Below are 26,234 nucleotides of genomic sequence, written 5' to 3'. Positions count from 1 at the left end.
AGAAGAAGGAGTCGTGGTGATTACAAGGCCTGCAGATCTTTGTTTACAAGAGCTGCCTTCCTGCGATCTGTCACCATCGGCCAGAAGCATCCAGGCTACCCTTGAGAGAGCATCGTGCAGGGGGGAACTGAACCAGAGCAGCTGTAGCAGAGCGTGTGGGGTGCCCGTCTGCGTAGGCACTGCTTCAGTGCTCTTCCCTGCAGCTGCAAGCATCTTTGGTCCAAAATGCAGAAAGACAGGGCTTTTGCTCTGCGGCATGTTCCCTTGCTTCAGCCAGGGGCAGAATCACCACGAAGCAGCGCAGGATAAGGCAGGGCTTGCTCCCATATCCCAGATGCTGGTTGTAAAGATGCTTACATACGCCGTGCTGTGCATGGACGGGGCAGGAAAACGTGGAGTCAGTTTGATCATCATGATAACAACCTGCATAAGCAGAGTAAGTCTAACGTGTCTGGGATGGGAGATACTCAGGGTGTCAGTGCTGGCGAGCTCAGCTGCACATGCACAGGGACCATTTCACTGGGTCTCTGGACATCTGCTCTCCACCCTGAGCTACAGCTCCAGCCCAGCTGCCGGGGGCTTCAACATCCCAGACGAATGGCTCACATCTTTTTTTACGCTGGGATGAAGTGCCTGGGCAGAAAGAGAAGGTCTGTGCAGGAGACACAGATGTGTGGCAGCTCTGCTCCGACTTCTCCAGCCATCTCCTGAGCAGGCAGCGATCAGTCTGGCGGATGCTGCTCCGAATTTTTGCCTTGTTTCCCCCACAAGCTGCTCGCTCTGCATGGGGCTCAGCTGACGCTGGCACCCGGCGTGCTGCTGGCTTTGCTGCTGCAGGTGGCCAGCACATAGCGGGGATGTGCTAGCAGGGACTCTTGGCTTGCTGCGACGTGCTGCTTTATTGCAAATAGCTTTGGCCATAGCTGCTGTGATAACAGTAAAAACCAAACCCCCCAAAATCCCTTCCTGCTCTATCCCTTTGGCTGGATCTGCTGCTGGCAGAGGCTTTGCCGACACCAGGTGCAAGGGGCTGCTCAGGGAGTGCAATGAAACCCAGCTCTGATTTTTTGGTAAGTCCGTTTAACCCTTTCCTCACTCCATTGATATTTGTCAATGGGACTCCCTCCCATTGACAAATACTAATTAATTAGAATTATTTATTTAAAAAAAAAAATTGTGAGTGTTTTAATGCTGGGATAAGATCAGGAAAAGATGACTAAAAGAAAAGGCCTCCAGGTGCTGCAAGAAAGGTCCAAGTACCTCCCTTCTCCCACCTTCTCCCTACACCAGCGCTGCTAGCCACGGGCTGTGCTACATGGGCTGCTGTGTTCTGATTTTTGTTTGGCTTTGGTTTGGGACATCACCTGAGCAGAGGCCTCAGCATTTACCCCCGTGCTTGAATTGAAGCTGTCTTTAAGGAGACCCACAGCCCTTTTGCTGCCTCCTCAGCATCTCTCTGATGAGGGCCAAAGAGTCCTGCCAGTCCCAGCTGGATTATCACGCGGGGCCAGCATCCTCCACACACTGCATGTCTCAGCGCTGGTCACAGTTTCCTCGTTCCTTCATTCTGAGTCTCCCTTAGGTTTCATCGAAACCCCACATGGGTGAAGGTTTTACCACAGTGACCTCCTACACATCACAAACCACTAAGTATCGCCCCAGTTCTCCGAGAAGAGCCTGAAGGGATGCAAGATGTTCAGCTCTCTGTTGTCTTTCAGGTAAGCAAATTTAAACACGTAACTCCGTCTGACAGTTTCAATTATTATTCTTCTAACTGCACTACAAGAGAGGGAAGAAAAAGATTTATCACAAAAGATTATTTTGGGGGAAGGGGGAGGAGGACGGGGGAACTCTAGAATGTTTTATTTATGGGAATACTGCAAATTACCTTAATAAATTCCTTTACCAAGCTGTGTCAGCTACTAAAACATTGTTCTTTGTGGGTGAATAACTTTTAATTTGAGTGTTCTAGTATTCAGCAGAGTGAGGTAATGGATTAGCAATTGCCTGTATTGTAAATGTCATCTTGGCATAATTAGGGTGATTATTGTTAACCAGTGGAGTTTAGTATTTATCTGTCACTGGGTGAGAGAATATAACAAAGCCCCAATTAGTTATAAATGGTAGTGGGTGGTGGGAATGGAACACAGCCTCTGAAATGCTATTTTTGTTTTAAATTTGTTTCAGTGTTTATTTGGTTTTAACATCCGCATTAATGTGATCTCCCCCTGACAGGAGGGCTTGCGAATCACGTGCGCATGTAGACGCCATGGGTGTGAGGCCAGGAATTACAGCGGAGAAGGCATGAGCAGCGCTCTGATTTCCTGCACAAAGCATGGATTTTCTCAGTGCCAGATGGAAATATGGATGATCCGTGAGTCCGTCCAGTGTTGCAGGCCCAGGAAAGCAGAAAGAGGAGTAAGAAAAGCTTTTTCAATCGACTCCATCCTAATTTCTCCTTTCCTGATGACACCCTCTATCGGCCTTTTGCCCCAGGAGTTGCATTTGCCCTTCAAATGGGCCAAGTGAATGTTTGATCCGTGATAACAGTCCTTCCTTGAAAAATGGGAGCAGAGAAGCAGGAGGAGTTTACATTGGTAAAACAGAGATGTCGGGGTGCTGGAAGTTAGTAAACATTACTCCAGCTCACATCTGTCTCTGTTTGTTTTGCTTGTGCTAGCTCCCAGACGTTTGCACCCACTGATGGCAGGGCAGTTTAGGTGGCCTTTCCAAATCCAGCCCTCAAAGCAGCAATAGCCTGGAAATACCTGACTGGGCTGCACTCGCTGTGTAATCGTCTCTGACAGACACCTACCTGCACGCCCAGACTTGGTGCCAACACTGAGTTTTAGGTCTTAATTCCCACTTAGGCTCCTCCCTGCCCATTCATTGCTAACAGCACCCTGCTTCTGATGGACAAATGGAAACTTCAAGAGGAAGTAGTATGAGTCCAGCTCTGCAAGGGATGGGATGCACAGCCATATTACAGGTGGCTGTAGAGCAGCTTCCCCATTGGGAACTTCATCTCCTTTCCCCCCAGGGCAGTCACCATCTAGCTCAAGGCACCAGGGTTAATGTCCTTTGCAAATACTTATCTGGTCTAATAGAACCGGGGATATTGCTATCACTCACAGAGATTTCAAATCCTTCCTCTTAATCCTGACAAGCTCTTGCCCTTAATAACTTCAGTGGGACTCTTGCCAGAGCAAAGACTGTCAAGTCAGATTCTCAAATGAAATGAAAAGAAAAGCAGGAAGGGAAGTTCAAGGTGAGGGTTTTTTTCCTTGGTGCTTTTTATGGATGTTCATAGCTGGACACTCTTGTTTTTTTTCCTTCTGATTATCTAAATGATGGATGAGTCAAATGTCCTGAGAAATATTTCCAGATCCAGACACAAATGACATAGGATGAACTGCGCAAAGCCACCAGGGGCTGAGAAAAGACAGAGAAAGGAGACTTAGATTGCTGATAGAAGACTTAGTGGGAAGACAGAGGTTTCAGAGGGAAGCAGGGATCATGTAATGTATGAAGCTTATACATAGTTTATACATTTTTAGTTAGTGGATATTTAAGTATATTGTAACAATCAGTTGTTGTAGGTTATCTTAGACAACAGGTTGCTTGTGACTGCAGTGTGTTAGGTGGGAGCTCTTTAAATTCTTCAGAAACCTTTTGCTGTGCTCAGTCTCTTGCAACACAGATTATGTAATCTTTCATTAGAAATGAGAGGAACATTTCTATACTCTGTCTCTAGCAGAAAACCTAGAAAACCTGAAGCTGAGGGACACAAAGCAAGTAATGCACCAGTTCCCATTTTAAGACATTCTCTGATTGCTGGAGACGTTCTTACTCTAGGGATGGAAGAGGCTAGATCGATGGTTTGCAGTGTTTAAGGCAAGTGGTGCTGATAAGCGATGAGCTCTTGTCAGGATATGAGCCACGGGAGGTAATGAACATCAGAAAATTTGAGCTGCTCTTAGGAAGAACTGGCCTTTTCCTGCAGCCTTTTCCAGGTGCCATGGTATCCCTCCAGGCACCAGCTCAGAAACAGGACAGATCTTTCTTTGCTTAGCTCAGCTTTGTTCATCCCTGCACCATATGAAGCTTGGCAAGCTAATATCCCCTGGAGATCTGGTATCCCTCCAGGCCCAACCTAACCCTAAACCATTTCTTTTCTCCCAGTGGGAAGAGACTCACCTTGTCACCCAAGGAAGGAACTAATGTCACCACCTGAAGATCTACAACATGTCTGGGAGGATCCATGAGCCTGTGGCCACAGCAGAGCACGACTGCAGCAGCAGGGGCTTGCCAAGAAAAACAGAGTTTGACCTGGTTTTTTTGGAGTGGGCGGTACCTGGATTTACTTTCCACAAGACTGCACAGGTACTGCTTCCATTGTAAACTTAATAAAGCTAGTAAATACTCAGTAAACCTAACTTAGATTCTGATTATACCTGAAACAAGCACATAAATCCTACATTGTGTTTTTTTTTGTTTGGTTTGGGCTGGTTTTTTTTCTGCAAATGCAGCCAAAATTTTGCTGTTACTTGTTTAGATACATCTGGGAGCTGAAAAATTTGCAACAATTTGCCAGCACAAATATTTTTCAAAAAAGTGTTTCCCCTCTTTCCCTGTAAATATTCTGCCTCTGGCCTTTGTGGGAAAAAGATGTTTTGGACAAAGTAAGAAAAAATAAAAATCTATAAACATTTTATAGAACTCGTCAAATACAATTTTAGTTTAGTTTTACAGAGAAGTAGGACTTTCTTTTCTCTTCAGCACCTGCGGGAAGGTCAATATTACTTCCATAAAACATTCAGCAGCAAGGTTTTTTACATAGATATGTCCGCTTTCCATGGAAAGTCAATAGATACCCTCAAAGCAATTCCTGAACAGAATGGGAGGGATCAAAGGGGACTTTTGAAAGGCTGAGCTCACTTGTATGAACTAAAGTAGAGTCTAATTCCTTAAAGGCTTGATCCAACCCCCGCTGAGAGATATGAAATTGCTTCAACAGAAACAGGACCTGACCTTAACTGAGAGAGAAGTCGGGAGACCTGCAGCAGCCCCAGCTGCTTGACACAGGCACAGACAAGCCAGCAGCCACCTCCTCACCCTGCCTCAGTTTGAATTGCAGTCAGTCCCTGGGAGAAAATAGAAATTTGTCATAATGAACAGAGCTGGAGGCTTGGCTCGGTAGCATCATTTAAAGCCTGATAATCCCTCATCCCAATTTGCTTCAGTTTATTAGACATCCCTGGAAACAGGTGTGATGGAAATACCATGGAAACGTGAGACAAGTGGAGCCATCAGTTCACAGCCTCTCCATCAACGGATTCATCTCAGAGAGAAGAGCTGGCGTCTCATGGGCACCTCCCTCTCCTCTTCCCAGTTTCATGTCAAGAGCCCAAAGACATCCCCATGCTGCAGCCAAGAGGGGCATTTCTTCATCAGGACTGGAGGGGAAATCAAGCCAGCCACACGTCCACAACTGTCAGCGCTGCCAGTCCTCCCAAAGTAAGAGCAGAAATCCCAACATGGGCAGAAAGGGACAGATTAAACTGGCTGAGCTAAGCTGCTTTCATCTGGAGACACACGATGGGGTGTTGCTTCCCTCTCCTCAGCCCTTACGCTTCAGCACTGCCGCTTGGCTCAGATAATTTACTTTTAATAGTCTTGTTACAAATGAGATTGCAAAGGAAGCACGTGACTCAGAACAGGGAATTCTGAGTCACATTCTCATTTCCCCCTCATGCCTCCTAGGCCTCTAATAAACTACAAAGAGACATTAAGACAACACTGAGAACTCTTTATCTGCTGAGACTGGGGAACTGGAACAGTGAGCAGGCAATAATGGATTCCGTGTATTTGCAATACGTCCCTGCGGCAGCAACCAAACAAGGGAGACAGGAAGTTCGGGTGCTCAGGACATGGACTGCCCGGATCAGGCGGCCAGCTGTGGATAGAAAGCAGGTAGGCACTGTCTGAGGTCGGCTGAACACACCTTTCTAGCCAGTCTCCCTGGAGGCATTCAGCCATGCCCATGCCTTATTCCCTAGGAAAGCCAGGGGGAATTAGGTAGCTGTCATGTGCTTTGAGACATCTTTTACATCACCCCCTAGCACGTACTGTATCACTTGAGCCAGGATAAATCACAGGTGTTAGCAGCAGCATGTAAATGGGAAGGGAAAAGGGGCCACATCCTACCTCTGCCTGCAGCATCTTTGACTGTAACACCAGTTCTGCAGACAACTGCAGGTAAAGGGAAAATCAGGCCTAGGGAATCAACAGACAAATGTCCCCCCAAGGCAAAGAAATCAATGCAAAAATCAAGTAGAGGTTAAAAACACATACACAAAACTAATTACAGAAAGAGAACTGAGCCTGGGGTGGATGAGAGCCCTTGATAAAGGAAATGGCTCCACCAGGTAAACAGAGCAGTTGGCCTCAATGGCTTGGGTTATTTATTTTATTTTTTCTCTTTCTTCATGTAGGTCAGATGTCTTCCCAAGGGGGTTTCTCTTAAACTCCCTCTTAGGATCTCAATTACACGCTCAACACAGATTAACAGCAACAACAGATAATAGAACAGTTAGAGCAAAAGAAACCTCAGAGGAAAACACAGTGCACTTAGACCAGAACAAATAGCAAAGGGTTCATGGGGAAGGAAAATCAATGTGGCTGATATTTATTATGGTCTTTATGGAGGGAGATGGTACTCAACCAGAGCCCATTTAGAGTTCTGTTCCGCTTGGGTTTTGCCATAAACAAAAATAATGGGTCCAGTCCTTCATTACAGTTTTGTGCCCTGCACATTTTAATTAGGGTTAGGAAAATAGAAGGGAGGAAAGAAAAGCCAGAAAAAGAAAAAGAAGAGAGATGAAAAAAATCTCCAGCTAATTCATAATTTAGGATCTGATCTGCTCAGCCTTCTGCTGGATCTTCCAAAAGCAACATTCCCTTTCATTTGGATTGAGTAGTTGCTGCTCAAACGTCCTTTTGATGCCATGAATGAAGAGAAAACAAACAACCATGAATAGGGAGGGAAAGAAAAAAAAAAAAGAGGGCAAACAATTCAATATGTGTAGAATCTAACACACTTCAGCATCCCACACTGGGAGGCAAAGCCCAATGGTGGTGACTGTAAATCAGCACAAGTGGGAACACACTAGAAAAAGAAAGGACAGGGGAGTAACATGTTATGAGTAATGAAATCCGTGCTTTCACCTCTTTGCCTCCCAGCATACACACACTACACAGTGAGGAATGCTCCTTTGCATTTGCACTCACATTTGCTTGTAGGACCATGTGCTTGTAGGGCCAGAACCACGATCTCCACGAGGCCACAGTGTGGGGTACAGGAGCATGTGCCATGGTGGCAGGTGGGAAGCAGCTTCTGACTCACTCTGCCCAACATTGGATTGTGTGCAAGCAAAGTCAAAAATACGTGTGTGTGCTTGTGTACAGGTATCTGCAGCGATCGATAAAATGTGTTCTCCCTGCTTGATCCAGCCTGTTACATGACTGACTGTGCTTGGACATGGTGGAGATTGGTAGCGTTGAGATCGGACTCCTATCAAGGAATTTGAAATCAGATTTGAGGTGAGTCCTGCTCCAAGTATAGCTCAAAATCAAATTATTTTAGTTGTGGTAGGGAGGGGGAAGAGAAACAGAGTAGGTGAAATAATAGCTACTGTCTAACTAAGATAAGCCAGACAAGACAAAATATTAATTCTGATTATGTTAGCACACCAAACAGAGAACTGTAATTCCGTCTACCTGTCTAAATCAGGGAAAATTACTGTCACCAACGGTGCATAATTCAGGGATGATAAATCATTAGAAGTAGGTAGAAATGGTAACATCCCATTATTTGATGCTATTGATGATAAGCCTGCCTGAGAAAGGGAGATCCTCTGAGTGGCTCACGTTTCTTTGCAAATAGAGATGTAGTAAGCTCTCTGAAAGTTCACGAGTCTCGCTGATAACGGAGAATATTTCCAACACAAACAGCCTGCTGATGTGCCATATCCCCCGTTGCCCTCGCACAGACCCAACACAAGACTGAATCAAGCTCGCAGCTGTCTCCACTTGCACCAAAGGGTGGTTGGGATGGCTTAGACCTGGAGCAGAGCCCTGCCATGCCGTGCCGTGCCGTGCTCTGTCTTTCCCTAGCTCTACCAGGGATTTGCTGTGTCATCTTGAGCAACCACTAAGACTAGATGTGTCCCCTTTCATATCAGCTGACTCATACACAGGTGCCTCATTAACCTTATTAACTAATGAGCCAAACTGATCACACAGGTCTGCTGATGAGACTCACTTTGCATCTTGGAGTGCAAGTATTTCTCCATTAGCCCGCAGTAGTCTGTCCAGCATGATCAAAGGTCTCTTTCTGATATTTGCTACCACAGCAGGGGTACAAGCATATTGAACTGAGCTCAGGGCTTGGAAAACAGAGGTGTTGCAGATGAAACACAGGTCAGATGAGGACTGGGAAGAAACTATTCCCTGCTCTTTGAAATTAGTGCATTTCTGAAGGAGGGCACTGACAGTTCATGGAGCATCTTTGGTTTGTCATTTCCCCCACTGCTCCAATCACTTTGGGCTGTTCTGGATGAGTGGGGCCTTAATCATCCAAAAACAGGAAAAATATGTCCTGGTTTAAGGAAGTAGGGAAACCTGTGGCTCAAGCTGTGTCTCTGCAGGAACTGGGGAAAGCTACAGTTTTCTGCAGCTACCTGGAGCTTAATTGCCACTTAAAGGAATTATCTCCAGCCTTTATCCCTAAGAAAAACAAGTATTAGTACAGAGCAGAGAGACGGATAGGAAAACAGGTTGGAAATTGCTTTGTAGACCTGCTTCCCCTCCTTTCCCCATGTTCAAACTGAAAAAGAGAAACAAAATGCTGTCAGCAGGGACTGGGAAGAGAAGAGGTGCTGGGTAGAGCATGAGCCTCCAGAAGGAACAGGAAAGAACAAGACCCATCCAAGCTTCCCCTGGTCATACATTCCTTCCCCAGACACCTGAAATTAGTCACCAGCAAACATTTCTGATGGACTTGGTCCTACATCTCACCAGGGACACCCTTCTCACATCATCTCCCAGGGTAGTTTCTTACTTCTTTTGATGTTATCATAATCAGTGCTTTTAGGAATTTCTCCCAGAATTTTATAGACTTCACTCGGAATCTGTCAGGAAGGCTATTTCTTTTCTCCTTTAAAGAAAAAAGGAAGCTCTTTTCTCTTTCATTATACACCAGGAATAACTCCTGGCTGAAATGAACTACTTGCTGTGGGAGAAAGGCACTGTGCTGACAGGCTTGAAAACTGACAACTTACTATTAAACTACAAAAAAGTCACTTCCCCAGTGATGGTGAAGGCTTAGCAGCAGGAGACTCTTCTCTTCCAGAATCCTTTTGCTGTAGTAAAAGCTTCAGAGGAAGTTCCAAGATACCAGAAATGGGCAGATCTAGCCTAATGTACCCAGGGCTTAAAGCAGCCTTAGTTTAAGCCCTGAGTTGTTTTTATACGGTCTTCATTGTCATACAGTCTTACCTCATAACATCATGTTCAGATTCCCTTCTGAACACCTCTCTGAGCACATGGTAGGCACTAGGGGATCCAAACCTCTTTCCAAGGTACCACACTGCAGCAATATGGAAGGATGCCCTGCAGTAAGAATGGATTTCAGTGCTTAGGGCTCTAAACCAAGGCTCCATTTACTCATTCTTCTTATTTTTCTCCATTTATTCTTAATGTTAGTGTCTCATTTGTCTGAGGGGCACTCCCTGCTCAGAGTTCTGTCGTGCATTATGTTCCTGTTTCTCCTTTCTGACACCCAACAATCTCTGTACAAGCTAATCCACATACTTTATCTGTTGGATTCACATACTTTATCTGTTGGATTCTCAGCATATAGCTTTCAAACACTTGCTTTTAGAAGCATTAAAATCACGTAAAATAAAATAATCCAGACTGTCCCAATACAAGCACATTCTCAGATTCACAATCAGGAGCTGTTGCCAAAGGCTTTGTTTAAAAAACTTCCTGTGATTTTTTTCACAATTAAATACTTCAGTTCAAACCATCTGCCATTATCTGAAAATGACCTTGGGGGTAGAACAGACAGTGGAAAAAAAAAGTCCTCAAACTATCAGCGTGAAAATGGATTGTTTCAAGGATGGCACTGGGTCACGGAGACATATGTTCTAGACGTTCATCTCCCAGATGAGTAAGATTGCCATTTTGGATGAATAATTTTTTTAGGAAATAACACATTGCCTGGAGTAACCACTCCAGGTCAGAAAGCTTCGTACCTACCAGTTCCTTGCTTTCATTTTCTTGGCCTTGATCCTCAGCTCATATATATCAGTATCTCTTTACAGAAGTCCATTGAAATACTTCCATATATGTGAACTTCTGTATAAGTGTGAGCTGAAGATCTGATCCAAGAGTCAGTCTATATTACATACAAGTTTAAAAGAGATTCTTGGCAAATGAAGAAGGAAAATAGAAGTCTTTTTGTACTCTGAAATTTCCCAGGAATAAAACAAGTGTGCAGTCAAAACTATTCAAATGACGTTTCAGGAGATCAGTCATCTATTAATGCATTTCTTTTTGAACAGACAGAGTTTGCAAATTTACTTTGGGCTTATAGGCTAACCAGTTCTATTGCCATCATGGCCAAACCTGATTTCTGACATAAGATCCAGCTCTGCGTTCAAATGAGTCTCACATCCATGCTAAAATGGATATGATACTGCTTAACATAGATAGGGTTTAATTAGAAGAATAACTTAACAAAAATCTTACCAAGGTTGTAGTGGCTCTTGAGGCCAGGTCACATGCATATTCAAGTAAGTCAGGTATATGCCCACTGACAATCACTTGATTTCTCAGAATGCAAGATCAGATTCAAGCGTAAGGCCTCGAATCCATGCTCACACAAAGCAGTGCTGCACCCTGGGGAAAACTGTTTTGAAATCAATGTGGCTACCTAGTAAAACTGCACAGCACAGTCCAGTCCACAGTATGTAAAGCTAAAGGTTGTAACTACAGTCTTGGACATGATTCCCCACTGCACTGTGTGAACAGTAAGTCACAATTATCCCCACTTTTAAAATTTTTGCCTAAAGAGTTTTATTCCTATAAAATCAAATAATTTCCCCTCACCCCCATCTTCTTGTATTGGTGGAGCAGCGAATGTCTGCAATTGTGATTCTCTCTTTACTCTGTTTTTGGTGGTCCTATTAAATCCACCTCTGTATAGTTTTTATTATCATGTGCAATAAGACCATTTACAGTCAGCAAGCAGTGGTGCTGCTGAGACTCTCCAAGGAGCTTGGCAAATTGGCTTTAGCTGGTTCCTTAGGATTACATTACACTTTGCAGTCCAATGCTGTCCATGTCTGCATATGGTGCATTCTCGCAGAGAGCTGGGATTGGGCTGGGACCCAGTTACTTCTCATTTCTGCTTTCTCTCTGCTTCCAAGTCTCCTGTGTTAACTTCACTGACATGGATAAAATAAGCCTTTGGTACACGGTAAACAGAGTTATGGAGGCTGTGAGCAATAAGTAAACTGGAGCTTTTGTTTTTGTATCAACAACACAACCATCAGGTGCATCCTGGCTGCAGGCATTTATTCCAGGTGATGCTGTAAAGAACAGAAACCAGATAGGAAGACTTTGCATGCTACACAGAATCTGCAGTGCCAGCAATGAGAAAGCTCTCACAAATTAAGTATAGCTGACCTGCAGGAATAAGCCTAAGCAAGAGTAAGCCATAATAATCACAGCTACTTGAAAGCCTCTGTTTCATTTGAGATTCCTGAATGGCTTTATAAAATCAGGCAAGTATTTATTATAACAACTTACAGATGGGAACATAAATGCCCTGAGAGGTAGTGGCTGGCACATTCAGATGCTGGTTGAGATCCATGTGTGCTTTGTTGCTAATGACCCAGAAAAGGGTGATTGCTCATGTCTCAGATTGAACACCTACGCATGCAAGCAGTCATAGAGAGGGGCCACTTGTGAAAATCTTGGCCAATTAACTTCCTAAAGATCCCACAGAAAAAACAGTGGAAGAGTGCGAACAAGTGTTGCAGACCAGAGTGCTCCCCTACCTCTTCTGCCCAGGAGACTGCAGGTGAGTGGCAAGTCCCTTGAAAGAAGGGTGTCCAAGCAAACAGTTATCCAACTTTCAGAGAACTCTTTTGCCTTGAAACATTCTCTGTAACTGTAACTACTATTTTGGGTGGTTACCAACAGGATTTGTATTTGAATAATGTATTTGAATTTGAGTGCTTTGCCCTTCCGTGAGTCCCATCGACTTAGGGCTTTGTGCATCATCCTCTTCTCTTGTTTTAGTTCAGATACATTTTACTAATTATCCAAGAAAAAAAAAAAAAAGATTAAAACCTGAATGATATAAGGAGCTGGGGTAACTGATATTCAAGGGAAGGGGCTGACATGGCTGTGCTCTTCCTCAGACATTGTGCTTTTCCAGTAACTTTTATCCAGGAAGCCTAGTTTGCAGCTCAGACATTAATTAGCCCTCTCAGCTCCCCCATGAAGAGTGCCCCATCAGCAACAGGCTCCCATGGCCAGCTGCACAGAGGCACAGAGAGGAACGGTAACTTGCCCAGAGGAACAGAGTGTGACACAATTTCCTATTAGACACATTAGGGAGGGTTACAGCTCCTTTCTGACCATCCAAACACAGCAACAGCAGAAGTATGGTGATATTTTGCTTATCTACTGAAAGGTCTCCTGTGTATTCTAGTAAATAGCTGGCCCTGACCATTGCTGGTGGGAAGATGATTTGGTGTGCTTTGGGGAAAAGAGAATAGCAACAGTCTGTTTTCACGTGAGCTCGACCGTACTACTCCATATTGTGAACAAAGAGGGACGGGAGCAAGTTTAAGTGACTCCAAAACCAAGCTCAGTACTTTAGACTCATCATTTAGATTCTGAACGTGCTACTGAGACCAGGGGCTCATTTGTTGATGTTTGTTTGCAGGGGTTTATTTGTTTGAAAAGGCTAATCAGCTATCAGGATGCAGAGGCAATTGCTTAAATGTAAAGGGAAAGGAAGAAATTGTTCAAAGCTATTCAGATGAGGTAGCATGGTTTGTGTTTTGAAGTCGGTGTGCAGCCAACTGACAAATGCTGAGCCACGGTCTGGTGTAAATCCAGATGAATTCCATTAGAATCGACAGACTTGCTTCCAATTTATTCTGATGTAACAGAGAGCATGATATTTCCATTTAGATTTACATTTGATTTGTTTCCTGTTTCCCATAATTCAGTCAGTTTCCATTGTGTACAAAAACAGCCTGCGCCAGATTTTGATCTCATTTGCATTGGATGAAAACAGTTGTTTCAAATGGAACCACACTGGATTTATAAATGCATAAATGAGAGCAGAATCTGATCTATTCTGAGTGAGAATTTCCCAGGGCGTCGCCATGTGAGAACACCCCTGCCGTGGTGAAGCGATCAGGTGCTTTGTCATCAATTTCCGTGGAGAATTTTCATCTAAATCCTGGACCGGAGCCCTGAGCTTGACAGCTGCTGCATCGCAGACCTGAGGTACAGATGCCCCTCTTTCCTTCAGAAGATGAGCTAACAAGCCGACACTGCCACCATCCCATCAGCTAGGGATGAATACCACGCATTGGCTTAGAAGGTCAGAAGCAGAAAGAGCTCAGTCTTGCCTGGCACAACTCTTCTTCAGAAGATATGTTGGCCCTGATATATTTCACTTGTCACACACATCATTTATAAGCCAGGTTCTCCATGTTGCCTTTTGCTTTCTTCCTTGAGGCCTTTCTGACTCCTCTTGTTCAGTGGCAGTTCGAAATGTTAGGAGCAATGTAATGATTCTCTGGCAGATAAGGCTGTCTGTTCTGGTGGCTACAGTGCTAGCAATAGGTTGGGTTATTACTAATAAGTAATAAGATGCTTATTCCCAGCAACGTGGGCAATCAAATGGATTTACTCCTCCCCATTGAAGCTGCTTATTTCCCTGCTAGCGGGAAAACAAGGCCATTTGGAGTCATTAATGGCAGTTGCAAAGGTTTTTCTGAGTAGATAGATGAGCTATGGTGCCATAGCTTCTCAGAGGACTTTGATCCCCACTCATCCGTCTGGCTTCACAAACTCTCATTCTTGTTCCTTGCTCTCTTCTAGAAGTCACCGTTTCAATGGGATGTGAACAATCATTACTCTCACTCTGAATCTTACAGGTACTTCACAAGCTTTGCTAAGCCTTAAAAAACTTGCCTCCTGACTACCAGCTATGACATATGAAACATGGATAGTCCACCTCAGTCCTCAAAAATGAGTTTTGCTATGAAAACATGCAGCTCAATTCTTCGTTGCCCAGGGCTTGGGGAAATGCAAAGCTGATGTGCAGTAAAAGCAGCTACACCAGCAGCGTCAATAAGGCTTGGCATTTTAAACGTGCACTCTTCCATGCGCATTTGCAGAACTCCTGTGTGCTCAATTCCACAGAAACTTTAGGTTCCTCTTAATTTACAAGGCTTAGTACCAGACTTGGGAAAGATAACAATGGCAAGAACTACAGCAACACCGCCGATGACAACACACTTATTAAGACCATCAGTATTAGGAGCACATTATGTGGCAGATTGAAATTTCAGCATCTCTACGCTTCTCTCACCACGTCAGCTCAGCCCTGTGCAGAGAGACTGAAAATTACCCCATGGGCTTGGCCTGCAGTATATAAAACAGAGCCTTGGAAAAAAACAAGGCAATCATCAAATTTCCAGTGTAGGCGGCAATCTGTCTGTTAGGTTTGCACACATACACATTATCGGGGCCCGTGAGTGCCTAAAGGCAGTCTTACCCAGAGCAGCTCGGCAGCTCGTGCCTATAAAACACAAAGGCACACCAGGTTCTCCTCTGTCTAATGCTTCACAGCGAGCAGTAACTGAGCGGGACCTATCACGCGGTAACAAAGGCTGACATAAATACTTATTTGTGATTTTGTTCCCCACAGTTTTTATTCCACCGTGCAATTTGCATTACAACTGGATCCTAATTGTCCATTTTAGCAAGCAAAGAGCAATCTGATACAGATTATAATACACGAGGTAAAGCGGCAACGTCACAAAATAAGTGCTACCAGCCAAGGACAGCCTGCTTGTCTCCCAGGGTTTTGACACTGGCTGATTAAGCAACTGGGCAATACTGTGAGGGAATATGCTTAACCAAAGCAAAAATGCCCAAAATTGTTTCATCAGGGCTTCCTGATAGCCCTGAGTACGAGGCAACGAAGTCCTGAAAACATTTTTGAGGTGATTTGATGCAACTGTCCTTGGTGAAGGAACACCAGAGGCACCATGGCACGACAGCCTGGCCTGAAGGCCCTGCAAAGCCTCGAGAACAGAGCCCGTGTGAAGCACCACTGGTCCCATGGTGTTGCTGGAAGCCCCTGGGAGGTACTGAGGCACATCTGGCATCAGCAGCCTGTCTGAGGTAGGATGGCAGAGCGACTGCAGGGACAGAGCCCCAGAAAACAGCGTGGCCCTGCAGAGAAAGCCACGTGGCTGAAAACCAGGAGCACCTGGAAGGAGAGGAGCAGTTTCCAAGAGGGGACACCACACAGCCAGCCTCTCTCGGCTAACGGGGCACAGCTGCGTGGTGCCAGTGGCCCCTTGAAGGAAATGCAATGCAGCTGCCATCTATGTGCAAGTGCCTCTGGGGCAAGGAACACCATTATGAAGCAGCCTCAAAGGAGACATGACACAGCTTGCTCGAGACCCTGAAAGCTCAGCTGGAACAGCCACCACATTGAATTCTCCTGTATATGAAAAAACTTCTGTATTCCCAGGGCCACCAGTGCAGACTCATTGATTAGAAGGCAGGGCAGGAAATTAAATGAGGCAGGTGAATTAAAGCCAGACTTCACAGACTGCATCTGTTCCTCCGTTCCCTCTGGGTACAACACTGATGTAACTTTAAAAAGTAAATTTAGTGCTGAGGAAAGCTGCCAGACTGATGGCCCTGTAAGCTGAAGCACTTGGTGCATCCACAACTTGGGTAGAGGAGAGGCACCGAAGAGCCGCTGAGACATGCCTCAGCCTGACCTGCCTTGCTGAAATACAGCAGCTGGGGGAGACGGCCCTGCCTGGGCTTGTCTTCTGCTCATGAGGCTCAGGAAAAGGAGCTGGTTGGGAAGGCCTGGCTGCAGCTGCGAGGTGGAGGTGAGTGCAGCAGCAAACAACAGTACTCGTGGTAATCCTGGCTGTGATGCTTCAACAACAGGAGGATCCCAAAGATAAACACTCCTGGCAAGAAGAAAGCCCATCCGTGGTGCAGCAGGCGAAGTTGCAAATGTCTCCATTTTACAATACGCCCAGGCTGATGTGCAAACAGGAGCTTGCACACCTTTCAGCTTTGGTCGTCGGTCTTGTCCACACCTGTGTTTGCAGAGAACAAGGAAAACATCTATTTCAGAGCAGTTCTTAGTATCTTTCCTGGTATTTGGACATACAGCAGCAGCCCTGTACTCTGCAGTCTGAAGAGACTGGCTGTTTCTTATGGACCTAGATGAGCAAGAAAAGACAGGACGTCTCAAATGAGGCCTGTTTTTCCACCTAAGTGGTGTTCAGATGATTTGAAGCCAGCCTTTGCCTGTTTGGAGACCCGACCTTCTTCTTGACCAGACTCAGGTAAACTGTAAATTATATTGTAAAAAGAGCTCACCTCTTCTGTGAGTAGCTGAACGGTGTGATCACAGCATTTAGCAAGCACTGAGGATGCCTCAAACTATGGAGTAAGAGGCAATGTGGGGAGGATGGGCGCTAAAAGGGGACCAAAGGGGGACCAAATGAGTAAAAAAAAAAAAAAAAAAAAGTTGTCCCACTGCCTTCTCAGCCCTCCTATCCCTGGAGGGTGGCACAGTGCTATCTGCAAAGCAGACAAAATCTCTTGAAGGGAAAGAACAACAGTCAGATAAAAAGAACAGTCAGCTCTTGTTCCTCAGAGTATAGTCTCTTTTCTTTTATATCTTTCACTGGATTATGCCATAGAGGGAAAAAAACAGAAATAACTCAAATAGCTCCAGTTAGTTTTACCTCTTTTTGTGCTATACCTGTGGCTGTTTGTAGGTGGTTTGCTTTTTTTTCTTCTTTTTCCCATGTGATAAGATCCATGATTTGAAGGACAGCAACCCAACCAGCTCTTCTTGCTCTAAAGAAAGGCAGCAACTTACACTTAGAATAAGAGATTGTCAGGCAGATCTGAAGTGTCAATCAAAGCCTATCTCTGAAAAAAACATTAGTCCAAGCAGTTCCCCACACTACCGCAGTTAATTTACTCTTTCCAGATATTCCCCTGAGCTGCAAAAAGGCTTCCGGAGCTGACCAGAGCTGCCAGCTACAGGCATGAGGTGTTAGAGCAGATACTGGACCTAATTCTACTCAGGTCAGTTTGCCTTCTACAGAGCATAAGACTGTGATTGTCAGGTCCAGAGAAGAAAATACTGGTCCCCCAGACTTTGTGAGACAAATTGTACATTTCACTGGAAGGGAGACACTGATTTAGGACTCTGTTGCTGAGTGTGTCCCATCTTTAGTGGCACGCCTCCACTTTAATATTGTTATTAACATTTAAATTATTATTTATGACTGCACCTAGGCTGCACAAGGCACTTTCCAAGCTCTCAGGAAAGTACTGGCTCTGCTCCAAGAAGCTCATTATTTCAGGACAGACGGATGCACAGAGGCGCCGCATGGTCAAGTGGCAGAAACGCTGACCCAACAGCACCAGCACACTTTCCAGCGTGCACCCAGCTTGGTGGCTGACCTTGGAAAAGTCACATTCCTTCTTCCTATGCTTAGTCCCATCCCAACCTTTGTCCATTTCTGTTGCTTGGGCTGAAAGATCTTCAGGTGTGACTAAGTTCACAGCTTTGTCTGTCCTAGAATCTCTAGTCCAGGGAAGTACTTGGGGAAATACTCTTTGTTCCTAGGGGGGAAAAAAACAACTCCTGGAAAATGAGAAACTCCATTTTCTATGGCATTTCTTCAAATGTTTCTACTGGAAGAAAAGAATCAAACATTTTCTTGTTGCCAAAAAAAAATCCAGAAAGGCATGTTTTTCCGTTGAGCAACAGAGCATGCAGGTTTTATGGGGGTATTGGTAACACAGATAACAATCACTGAAATTTTCTAGGGGAAGTACTGTAGTGGTTAAAGAAACATCTATTTCATCCTGAATATAAGTTTGAACCTAAAAAGTGAGTTGTTCCATGAACAGGGGAACTGGTGAAACCCGTTCTCCTGACTTATGTTTTACAACTGCTTTTTATTTCTTCCTTTCTTGATGCTCCCAATATCCCCAGGGCACCCTTATCCCCTTCAGACCTCCCCAGCAAAGCCCTTAGCTCTTCCGAGAGCTTCCTGCTTTGCCAGCAAGGAGCAGCAGGTGCAGTAACTGGTTGGAAATCAGGCAGGTACTGATTGACCAGCCAGTATGTCTCTTATATCATGCTGCTGGTGTTTGTTTGTTTGTTTGTTTACAAAAATTGCAGGAATCTAAGGTCTGTGAGACCTCTTCCATCGAACTGGATTGAATCAGGTCAGCTAGTTCAGAAGTTATTGGAGTGGGGGAACTGGCACACAGAGGGATGAGCAGCACAAGGAGGCTCATTGCTCTCTAAACCCTGGCTCAAAAATATGGCAGTTTTGGTGTAACAGTGGGGCCCTAATGTCAGGTAAGGTGGTCACTGTAAGAGCAGCGAGCCAGTCTCTGTCCTTTGGATATATAAAGGCTCCAGGACTGTCTCTAGTGCACTTACCACTTCTTTGCTGTATAGAGCCTTCGACCTGGAAATCAGGGCCCTGCCTCATAGGAACTGTTCAGAAGCACAGTCAATCCCTAACCTGAGTCACTTAAAGCTGGATGGATAAAGAGTGGGAGAGAGGGAAGGAGAAATTATCTCGGAGTTGCACATAGGGGAAAAAAGAAAGGCCAAGACCAGCAACTTACTGAGGAATCCTGTGAGCAGGTTAGAGGGAGGATCAGATGTCCAGTGTCCCCATCTAGGGCCCTAAGCAAAGCCCACCTCAGCTTCTTCATGCTTCATTGCCTAGGCAGAATTCACCCTTTCCTGGGCATTTCTCTCTGATTCACTGCCCCCAGGAGCTGAGTCAGTCTTACCCACGCTTCTCCTTTGGCAGCTCAGACCACATGGTGAGCTGGTGAGGAAATGTTATTTGTAGTTTGTTTGGGTTAATTATTCATGAGCACTGTGCTGAAAACACTTGGAGCTGCTTTCTGAACAGTCCTGGAGCTGGCGTGCAGGGAGGGACTTACCAAACGCCTGTGGCTGGGCTGCCTTTCCACGGCCAAGCTCTCTTCCATCTGCTTCCTTTCAGCCCTTGTCACGCTCCCCGTTTCTCATGGCTTTGGCTGTGCTCTTTGGCATTATCTGAATAAGAAAGAGGCAAGTACTTGGAGCATTGTAGACATGCAATCAAAAATGGCATTTGACTAAGGAGGCACTGACCCAGGCGTGGGGAGAATATAAACCTGATCCTCTGACTGTTTTGTTTTTCCAATCACGCTAAGCCACTTCCAGGTTTTCACACCTGCTTTTCCTTCTGCAGGAGATGCCTTCACCCTTGCTTCTGACAATCTGTAACTGCCTGGAAGTCTTTTTCCCATAAGCAAGGCTCTGCTTACTCAGTGCGTGATCCTGAAAATCCATTTTTCATCTCAGAACAGGGCAGCCTGTAGCTTTAGGAGCACTCTAAGGATGTTTACAGTGAGACAGCTTGAATTTCTCTAGGCATGCTCACCCCCATACATTAGCACTAAACAGTGGTTTTCAGCCTTTCTGGGGTTATGGTTCCATAAACATTTTCTGACAGGGGTACAGACCCTGCATAGAATACTTAAACTTAGCAAAATTAGGATTACTTTCCTAGTTACTCTTCTGAAGACCCTTAAAAATTATGCGGGACTACCTCCGGTGTCTTCAGAACAGAGGCTGAAGCTCTTGAAAGTTTCTAGGGGTACCTCTTCAGGGCCAGCATCTGCTTAGAGAGCTCATTATCGTGGCTTGGATGGCAACCAAGATGCTGCTCATGGCCCGTAGGCAGCAGCTCTACCAGGCAGCCACCCCACCCAGCCGATCCAGTAAGTGCAGGGCTGAGTCTCTTGACTCTTGTGAATTGCTCTTTCCAATTATGCAGACAAGAAACCGAGCTTGTGCTGCAAACGTTTAATCGGGAATTAGAGAAGTTCGAAGTTTATGTGGGGTGGGGGTTTTTTTGTTGGGTCCTAGCAAAGGGCACTATGATTCTGCTTTGGCGGACAACAGCTGTTGGCTGGGTTTTCTGCAAATGCCAAAACAAGATTTGTATTCCAGCGTTCAGTTATTCACCTGAAATTTCAGGGAACTGTAATAGACTAGGATTTGCTGAGAGCCCACCCTGTAGCACATATGCCCCGTAAAACACCAGGACACAGGAGAGAGGATTTATCCCAACTGGGTAAAATCCTCATCTGGTATAAATCAGCACAGCTACAGAGAAGTCCAGGAAGCTGTGCCATATCACACCAGAAAAGAGCCTGGTTTAGAATATACTTTCAATTCGTTAATTCTTTGCCTAGAGCCAAGATAGATGCCCCCTGCCACCATGGGATGCGTGTTAGTTCAGTTTCATCTACTGAAATCTCATGCAACTGCACAGGGAAAGAATTCTGACCCTATGGACTGTGTTCTCTGCTGATGCAACCCTCAGCTTTTGTTAAATGAGCTTCGTGGGCTGAACAATAGGTATCTGAGCTAAATAAAGGTGTTGTTTTCTGGCCTGCGCTATACTAGGGGTTACCAGAGGTGACTGCACTGATCCTTTCAGAATTTAAAAATTGATTTCAAGGAGTTTACACCAGCAGAGAGCTTGGCCCATGAGTAATACACATAAATATTACTTTTAGCCACAGAGATGGAGAAGTCAGTCCCCCACCTGGCTGTTGCCTAAGTAACGCATCTCCAGGAGGATATTTTTTAAGCCAGTGTTATTTATCTAGTAGATGGAAGCAGGCCTGTTAAGGCATACCGGGTCAACATATGTCTAAGCATGTGCTGAAGAACTTAATTGGTTCTCCCTGAGAAGAGAGACTCCCAGTGCTATTTAAAGGATCGTTATCCTACTGCGAGATGCCTTGGAGCCTGCTGCTAGGTCTAAGCGTAACAGGGCAAGTCCAGAGTAGCTGTAAGGGAGTGGAAAGTCTCCCCTCCATGCTGAGGAGCAATTGCTGAGCAACCCCAGGAGCTGGGAGGTCAGTGCAAGGAGCAGGCATCAAAAAATCACACTGAAGCTCAGCGTAAGGGGCTTAATTCATGCTTGGCTGTAATGTTGGCTTTCTGTACAGGGTCAAACTGTGTAGGTCCCATTATTTTTCTGATTTCTCTTTATAGAGATTTGGCAACATCTGTGGTTGCTGGTGACTGCTTCCCAGGTGATCCCAGTGAGAGTGAGCAGGGGTGACAGGATGGTGGAGTAATAGAAGCCTGGAGGGAGCCACCGGTGAGTATCTATGTAAAACATCTATCCTTATGTCATCATCGGAGTCAAACATGGAAGCGGTTTCTTAGCATCAGCTAAACTGGACCTTATGGAAGTGGCTCAGTCATGGTTTTCATGCCAAGCTATAATTTACGAGTCCAAAAATCAGAGATCATAAACTGGACGGCAACAAGAGAATTAGCCAGATTCCCCAAAGATGGATGGTTTTGCTATTCTGCCAGGAGGTAGCTCCTTTAGTGGATGGACCTTTGGAAAATTAGACTGAGCAGTCTCTGAGTGATAAAGCAGGGTCCCAAGCATATTAAACCTTGTGTAAGCACTGACACTAGGGACACTGAGGCTGCATTGCAGAAGAGGGGGAATCCTGGATATGCTTATCTTGACCTAAGGGTGGCTTATATACCACCTAGCACCTCAGTCTGCTCTTTGAGCAGTCAGAAGTTATTCCTAGATGAGTTGTTATGGTAACTGAGCTAATGCCCCGAGATAGATGTTTTCAGGTGGCTCCAGGCCAAAAAATCAACACCAAGAGATTCCAGATAATAGAATTCAGTGCTGGCATCTACTTTATTTAACCTATTCACCAATGACTTACTGAACTCCATTCTCCACGCAAGCCATATGTGATGACAATAGCTGCTTGACCTCAATGAACCTTGTCTTTCAAAAGACTGAGGGGATCCTGTGTGCTCTGGCTGGGTCTATGCCAGTAAAATAAATGTGCCTGGGACTTTCCTCTGCACTGAGAAGACAGCTGGCACAGAATGGCCATTGTTTTCGTAACAAATTCTTACCCTCCAAACCGGTGTGGTCACATCCAGACAGACCACAAAGAAGAGTCTTTGACCCATGCTAGCGCCCAAAATGCATCTGTACTGGACCAAGCTGCAGAGCAATACTCCAGCAGTGTAACAGAGAGCAGTCTTGGCACTGGTTAATTTATTAGTACAGACCTTGTCTGACTGACTGCAGTCACATGTAAGAAAGGAGCCTGAAACCAGGTGTGAAGGCCCTGTCAATGTGCTTGTGCTCGTACCATGTCCAGAGCCAGCTGGAGCTGTGCGTCCTTAGGAACAGTCGGTGCCAGGCACACGGCACATCAAGGAATCGCTCTGGATGACCCATTTCTATCCTCCATTTGAAATAGCTCATGAGGTCACAGAGAGAAAAGCTCCCATGGGTTAAGCGGTGGATTTGCCCCTCCAAGATACCTCACATCTAACACGGAAATTAGCAGCAGGGGGCAGCTGATGCCTTGTGGCCGCCATCCAGCCCTGCTGCTGACTGCACCACGGAAGGCCTCTTCGGGCAGCGCTCCACAGCCTGCAGCTGGCGGAGAGCACTCAGGCAGCTCCGACAAACTTCAGGAGGAGCCGTGCCACTTTCAGAAACTCCCACATCACCACCAGACCAGCTGAGCAGCTACCTGGCTCTGGGGCCCTGCGCCTGCCGCCTCTGGAGCAAGCCAAACAGGTTCTGCCATGGCGTGGTCCACAGTGCCAGCACTGATCACGCCTCGGGCATTTGGGACAGCCTACTGCATGCCCTCGTGGATGCTGTTGCATCTCTGCTGGGTGGCTACTTTTTTTCATGCCGAGTCTCCCTGGTGGTCTCCTTGTTTTGGACACAAGTAGCTCAAACACCACGCGGCCCAAGGCCTCTGAGCTGGGGGGATTCTACCTTGGCTTTCTCTTTGGCATTTCAAGTCTTGTTTTGCCCGCTTGCGAGCTGTGTTATTGTAATATGCAGCTCTCTAGGGCAGAAACTGTTTTTCCGCATGTTCTTTGCGAGGCTTCCACTGCAACAGGATTGCAATCTTAATCAGTGCAGCAGTAATGTGATTAACAAGCTTCTGCACAAGTGGGAATTGCAGCCTCGGTGGATGTGATTTTCCCAGGTCTGGCCTGCCTGGGTGTTTTCCCAGGATGAGAGGTCATGTTGACTGAACTCCAAAATGGGTTGCCCGAACTTTTGAACACTGAGGTCCAAATAAATTTTCAGCATTAGCTGGTATGCTGATCCCTTTCCTGCCAAGCTGCAGCCTTAAGTGATTTTTTATGGCTAAGATATAAACCCCAGAAAACACGAGCAAGAAGGGGAAATGCTGACTTGGCCCTTGCTAAATGCCAATTATCTACAAAGGCATTAAGGGTGGGGGGTTGAAAAATAGGGTCATTTTCATGTTTTCTCTGGTTCAAAGTAAACTGTCCCGTGAGCCCCTTATAGGAACACGTAGCATACAGAGTGACCATTAATATTTATAGGCACGACGCTGAGATGCAGACCTTGGCAATCAGAGCAACTCCACTTTTGGAATTAATATAGCTCTGCTTGGCTGGCCTCTCAGTGCAAAATACTGAGTAGGGACACCAAGTTTTTCAGGGAGAAGTTAAGAAGCAGATGATGACCTTCGATGGCGAGGGTCCATACTTCACTGAGTCTGTGAAATAATAAAGCCAGCTCTTAAAACCTTGGGGCTGCTGGCCAAACCCAACACCAGGTTCTTTGTTCCTCTCTGCTCTTGTGGCTTTTAGTCCCGATGCTGCATAGACGACTCTCGTCTTATTCCCTAAGGTTTCCCACCATTGACCAGCTGATAAAGACCAGCATATCTCCACAGATGCTACTGGAGCAACGTAGAATAGATCATTGAATGGTTTGTGTTGGCAGGAACCTTTAAAGATCTAGTTCCAGCTCCCCTGCCATAGACCCAGACACCTCCCACTAGACCAGGTTGCCCAAAGCCCCATCCAGCCTGACCTTTTAACGCTTCCAGGAATGGGGCATCCACAACTTCTCTGGACAACCTGTTCCATCGCCTCAGCACTCTCGTGGTAAAGAATTTCTTTCTTTTCTCTAATCCAAATCTACCCTGTTTTAGTTTGAAACCATTACCCCTTGTCCCATTGCTACAGGCTCTAGTAAAAAGTCTCTCCCCATCTTTCTTAATAAGCCCCCTTTTTGTATTGAAAGATTGAAATGTGGTCTCCCTGGAACCTTCTCTTTTCTAGGCTAGGTTAGCCAGCGTGGTTTTATAATACCTAAAGGTCTGGCCCAGTAATCTTAAGCCTCAAAATGGTGCTGTAATCTCAGTTGCGATGCAGCACCTGCCTTCTCCCACCCTGTATTTCCAAGCTCCGACCTCAACTGATAGAGAGAGCCCTCTAAACCTGTCCTCTGTATGCTGAGGATCTGGCAAGGTGTTGAGTCACGGAGGCTGCGCTGAGCCCAGGACTACGTACTGAGCAGGTGGTGACTGCTGCCAAGGCACACACACGAGCACGTCTCAGAAATACCGAATGGGGGGTCATGCTGCAATAACAGCCTCATCACCCCCGTGAGCCTTTAGAGAAATGTATCCCCCAGTACCTGGGCATTTACCACTCGTGCCACACAAAATAGTTTGGAATTGGCTGAGGTTGTCATAGCCCACTAACCCTCAATGTCCAATAAATCAAGGAGAGATGTGACTTCAGGGAGAGACCGTCTACCCACCACAGTGCTCCCAGCCCTGGGAAAAGGGATCAGAGAATACACAAAGGTGCTTGTTTGGGAGCTGGGAAGGTTTTGATTAAATTCAAGACAAAAACATTATAAATCCTGCTCCCTTTTTCATATACTCACAGAAATTGAGCCTGTACATTAAACAAGAGGCTTTAAATTCTCAGAAATGGCTAGCAGATTCAAGCATGTACCCAGAACTCAGCACACTGGGGTCAGGATCTCCTGGTGATTCTTGCATTGCTGCAGTTACAGCCCTGCTTTTGCAGCACATGGGAAGGTCCACAGCACATTTTTGAGCACCAATATGTGCACTCCATCAACCAAGTCCCTCTGAATCCTTTTCTACAACAACAAATATAAATGCTCCTGCTGTTAAAAACAAGGTGAAAAGGAGGAGCTGTGTGAAGTTAATCAGAGAGTTGAAATGAGATGCTGGAGAAAGGGGCCATGGGTGACTTGAGGTTTGCAGTTAGCTGAGCGATGTGAAATCTCTTGTGTCTGGCTGAGCTCTGAAAGGAAATGCTTTGTTAAATCTTCTTTGTGTGAGATTTCAAGCTGCCTCTGGACTGGAAAATAGGACCATTCCAGTATATGGCATCTAATCAGAACTGAAGTCTTTAGTGCAGGTTTTTCTGCAGAGCAAACTCTGATCAGCACAGATGCATAACTCAGATGGCTCAGGATTCAGAAAGCTGAATTAGACACCGTACACCTGTGCTCTGCCGTGCCTCTCTTCTACCCAGTACCCCCAAAATGCTTCACAGAATGAATTGCGCTGACAGCAACAAGCCAGGTATTAGGAAAGATGGTGCAACTGGGCATAAGATCACCCCACTGAGCCCAGACTGGCCAGAGGGGCTGAGGTCCATTATGTCGAATTGCATTCCCACTGGAACGTAGGAGTTGCCCTTATTGAAAAGATTCACTGAATCTCCTTTATGCTGCCTGTCTTGGAAACCTCTCCCATCACTGCTTTGTGCCAAGATCTGGCCACATTTGGGGAAGTTGCCACCTCTCACCATCTCTGTCCAGCACTCACCGAGCTTTGCTGCTAGCAGGCGGCTCACTTCTCTTCCCTGTCAAAACAGGGCTGCGCCACCCCCAAACACTTGCCGAAAGTAACTACTAAAAAGAAATGGCGAGAGCCATGCATGACAG

The 26,234-nt window shown here is 45.7% G+C and overlaps 4 protein-coding genes across 7 annotated transcripts in view; all 4 read left to right on the top strand.

Moving 5' to 3' along the window:
• Window positions 1-26,234, top strand: part of AP1M1 (adaptor related protein complex 1 subunit mu 1) — a 235,849-nt gene that overhangs the window by 163,679 nt on the left and 45,936 nt on the right. The gene's annotated exons all lie outside the window — the stretch shown is intronic.
• FAM32A (family with sequence similarity 32 member A) overlaps window positions 1-26,234 on the top strand; it is a 225,461-nt gene that overhangs the window by 163,679 nt on the left and 35,548 nt on the right. The gene's annotated exons all lie outside the window — the stretch shown is intronic.
• The window catches only part of RAB8A (RAB8A, member RAS oncogene family), a 214,822-nt gene that overhangs the window by 163,679 nt on the left and 24,909 nt on the right, over window positions 1-26,234 (top strand). The window lies entirely within an intron of this gene.
• The window catches only part of TPM4 (tropomyosin 4), a 209,355-nt gene that overhangs the window by 163,679 nt on the left and 19,442 nt on the right, over window positions 1-26,234 (top strand). The window lies entirely within an intron of this gene.

Source organism: Cygnus atratus, chromosome 26 (genome assembly GCF_013377495.2).
Source record: "Cygnus atratus isolate AKBS03 ecotype Queensland, Australia chromosome 26, CAtr_DNAZoo_HiC_assembly, whole genome shotgun sequence".
Lineage (NCBI taxonomy): Eukaryota > Metazoa > Chordata > Aves > Anseriformes > Anatidae > Cygnus > Cygnus atratus.
Note: the sequence above shows the minus strand (reverse complement) of the source record. Positions and strands in the feature narration are given on the sequence as shown.